Source organism: Ovis aries, chromosome 8 (genome assembly GCF_016772045.2).
Source record: "Ovis aries strain OAR_USU_Benz2616 breed Rambouillet chromosome 8, ARS-UI_Ramb_v3.0, whole genome shotgun sequence".
Classification (NCBI taxonomy): domain Eukaryota; kingdom Metazoa; phylum Chordata; class Mammalia; order Artiodactyla; family Bovidae; genus Ovis; species Ovis aries.
Window position 1 is genome coordinate 69,846,996 of NC_056061.1, and position 4,150 is coordinate 69,851,145.

Consider the following 4,150-nt stretch of genomic DNA (forward strand, 5'->3'; position numbering starts at 1 on the left):
TTGGTTTTATACTATCCTTTTGTTTCCTCTTCTAGGAGGAGGCATGTAAAGATTCATCCAGACCATGTCTGGAATTGCAACCTTCTCATCCAGGCCACAGCCCATCAGAGGGGGCAAGGTTGTGATGTGTGTTCTTCCTCCCTAGAGCAAAAAGGAGGGAGAGCATCTCCAGGCACCCCGGGAGGAGACGCTCTGAAATGGGAAAGACGAGAAAGATGGAGCATCAGGTGTCCTGCCCCAGTGACTTAAACAAACATGTGCTTCTGGGAGACAGAACTGAGCTGGCTGGTCTGTGGACCTCCACACAGCACAGTCGGGTGTGCAGCTGCGGTCAGCATGGCGACGCGGAAAGCGTGTGGCCTTCCATGCAGCTCGGCAGCTCCCCATTTCTGGGCATGGCACAGCCAGGCCCTGTGTCCTCTTCGGAGGGAGGTACACACTGAGTGTAGAGGCCAGGCTCCGCTTCTCACCAGACGGCGTCACTTTGGTTTCCTTCCTGTCAGGGTCACACACACCAGCATGCCTGCTGAGGCTCTGCTTCATGGCAAAGGTCTTGCCACAACCAGCATGCTCGCACACGAAAGGGCACCGTTCCTCATGGAAGGAGAGAATATGGCTCTGGAGGGTGAACACAGTGGTGTAGGTGTGGCCGCAGCCTTCCTGTGGACACCGGCACAAGTTCTGCTTGGAGGCGTGCATCCTCATATGCTGCTTTAGGATGTCCTTGCACTTAAATGTTTTTCTGGCACACGCCACAGATTATGTCCTCTTTATGGGACTCTCTCACGTGTTTTAGAAGCTCTGTCCATGTTTTTGCCACAAAAGAACATTATTTTCGACAGATATAGCCCTTGTGGGCATTCCCTTGCCGCTTCAGACTGCTGGGGGAGAAAAAGTGTTTTCCACATCCCTCGTGGGCACACTTGAACAGCGGCTCGTTGGTGTGCTGGCAGTGGTGGATTTTCAGTTGCTGATGGGTCTTCTCACAACCTTTGAAACTACATGCATATTGTTTTGCTGGTTTTACATGTTTGCATTCAAAATGTTTCTTAAAGTTTTATTTTGTGTTGAATTTCTGATCACAGCCGCTAGCTGTACAAAGGACTTTTTACGGGTGTGAACCAGGGCGTGGCGGCTGAGATTGTAGTCCCTGACCAAGGCCTTGCCATACCCTTCATCAGTTCAATTCAGTTAAGTTGCTCAGTCATGTCCAACTCTTTGTGAACCCATGAACACAGCACGCCATAACTCCCGGTCATCAACAACTCCTGGAGTTCACCCAAACTCACGTCCACTGAATCAGTGATGCCATTCAACCATCTCATCCTCTGTTGTCCCCTTCTCCTCCTGCCCTCAATCTTTCCCAGCATCAGGGTCTTTTCAAATAAGTCAGCTCTTCGGCCAGCATCAGATGGCCAAAGTATTGGAGTTTCAGCTTCAACATCAATCCTTCCAGTGACCACCCAAGACTGATCTCCTTTAGGATGGACTGGTTGGATCTCCTTTCAGTCCAAGGGACTCTCAAGCCTCTTCCCCAACACCACAGTTCAAAAGCATCAATTCTTCAGAGCCCAGCTTTCCTTATAGTCACAAACATAGGGTCTCTGCCCCACCCCCTCCCCACTTGCATAGAGGCGCGTCTAGCTTCCAAGCCTTGTTATAATTGGCGCTGCAGATGGGGAAGGGCCAGATGAACCTCTAGGGGCTCCCGGGGGCGGCGGGGCGGCAGGCAGGCCTTCTCGCTGACTGCAACGAATGGGTCGGTGATAGTCAGGGACGACACAGCTTCAGTGACAGAGGCCAGAGGTTCCAGGCTCCTGGGGGCCAAGAATTCAGCCACGTGCTAAGTCACGTGCGGCGAAACCAGTGACTGTCCACCGCTTCCGCAGACCCTACGCCTGGGCCCACTGCACTTCCAGGGGCGTGATCCCAGAGGGGCGGACTCTTCCTATGTCTCTTTCCTAAGTGAGATGGTGAAGAAAAAGGGCAGAGGTCTCTCCTCCAAGGTGGTTTTCAAGTGAGAAGGTTAATTAGACATGGGGAGAGAAGCTAGAGGACCTTCCTTTCTCTCTGGAGCTAATCACCCACCGACCAAAGGCCTTCTCTCCTCCTCCATCTCATACTGACTCCAGAGATGCTGATAGAAGCAGGTCACATCCAGCTTTCAATTTCTGTTTTCAATTCCCTTGTCCTTATTGGCATGACGTGGTGTACAAGTGTTGCCAGAGTTAATATATCATGTTTTCTTACAACAAGTAGTGTTTGGTGTCTTCATATTTCTGTGACATGTACAATGCTGACTACTTGTGAGTCTTCTTATTCTTTATTGGTTCAGCCAAGAAGAGTGCAAGTATGCACTCTCTCTCACTAATCAAGGTCGATTTATTAGTTTTGATGGAGGAAAATGTAATTTCTAACTTCTCTGTGAGCAGAACTGATGAGAAGTCTTGATTTTATAACTCAGCAGTGCCATCCATGGTCGAAGGCATGGGTGCCACGTCAGCCTGCATTCAAATCCAGGTTCTGCCATGTTTTAGGAAGAAGTTGCTTCTCTGTCTCTGGTTTTTGTCTGTGTAACTTTTGTACTTTTTGAATTTTGTAATATGAACATACTTTACTTATTCAGAAAGAAATTAAAAAAAAAAAAGCCAAGCAGGTGTGACACCCAAGACATACCAAAAGAGGAAAATCTGGAGGAGTTGGCTGGGTAATACCATAGTAATCAGGTCTGAGATGCAGAGATCCTACACTTGAGAATGAGAGGAAGGAGGGTGGGTTGATCAGAAAAGACAGCCCAGGTTTTGAAAAAGAGACAGGAGGAATGAGGTTGGGTTCCACTGTGGCAGCTGGTTGACATTTGTTTCAAGAAACAGGTTCTCCCATTGGGATTCTTCCTGTCAAATCCTCTTGCCCTCACTATCTGCTCTTTATTCCCACCTCTCTTTTCCACCCACCTTTATAATTTCTTTGATAAATTCCAAATCAGGACTCAACTTCAGAAGCTTTGTCATCTTTCCATTCTCCATCTCACTAGGGACTTTCCAATGTATATGATCCCAGTATATTTGAAAGTATTTTTTTTTTAAATCATAATTCCTCTCTTCTGTAACAGTGGAACCCAAGACTTTGTCCCTTCTACCTACAGGAATATGGCAGGTTGTTTGCACAGAAGGCAGTAATATTGATACTCCTCTCATTCCTGAATCCACAGCCTATGATTTGCAGCTTTTTCTGTGAGAAACTGGAGACTATTTCCTGGTGGTTAGAGCCTGGACTGGTTTCATGACTTGCTTTGACTAGTAGAATGTAGTGGAAGTGATGTTATGAGAACTCTGAAGCTTCTGTTCAACCCCTCTTGGGATGCTGCTCTGAGTCCACTATGTCGAGAAGCTGGGTCCACCATGTGGGAGAGAACCCAGATGCTCCCCTGTCAGACATATGTGAAGAACCATCTCAGATCAGAGTTGAGCTGCCAGGTGACTACAAGGGCATGAATGACCCCGGCCAGACCGGCGCACATTGCTGAGCGCCAGAATCCTGAACAAATCAACAACTTATTTTAAGCCACCAAGTTTTGAGTGGTATGTTATGCAGAATAGAAAACTGAGGCAAGGCTTCTGAGTAAATGTAGTGTTCAAACATTCCCTATGGTTTATCATTAGCTGCAGCTGGTAATTCACATACTGGTAGATAGCAGTCACAGTTTAGGAAGGAAATTGTAAGTGAGCAGGTGGAAGCCCTGGACCTGTACCTAATAGAGCTCTTTCTCCCCCAAAATAGCAGCATAATTGTTGGCAGAAGCTTTTCCCATAGATATTAATTTTTCACTTACTGAGAAAATAGATATATAGCAGAGATCACAAAATTTCATTCCTATCTTTTATTGGTGGTAAACATCTAGACTAAAGTGTACACTTCTCCTCAATTCTAGATCTTTTCTCCAACTATTTAGGAATGTAGGTGCCATAGACAAGGTTTTCTTGTCTGCAAAGTCTGGCTATGCCATCCTGAATTAGAAGAGAAGGGGGGTGAGTTGCTGTTACAATTGGTAGATGCAAAAGGGACCTGGAAGAGGGGGGGAGGCAGAGCAGGAGTGTACCTACACTGAGCTGGTGTTGCACCAAATGACCCATAAAGTCTAGAACCAAAC

The 4,150-nt window shown here is 47.1% G+C and overlaps 1 pseudogene; it reads right to left on the reverse strand.

Annotated features, from left to right (window-relative positions):
- Positions 1-331: 331 nt before the first annotated feature.
- LOC101102246 (transcription factor IIIA-like) lies at positions 332-3,026 on the reverse strand (annotated as a pseudogene).
- Between the last annotated feature and the right edge of the window lie 1,124 nt (positions 3,027-4,150).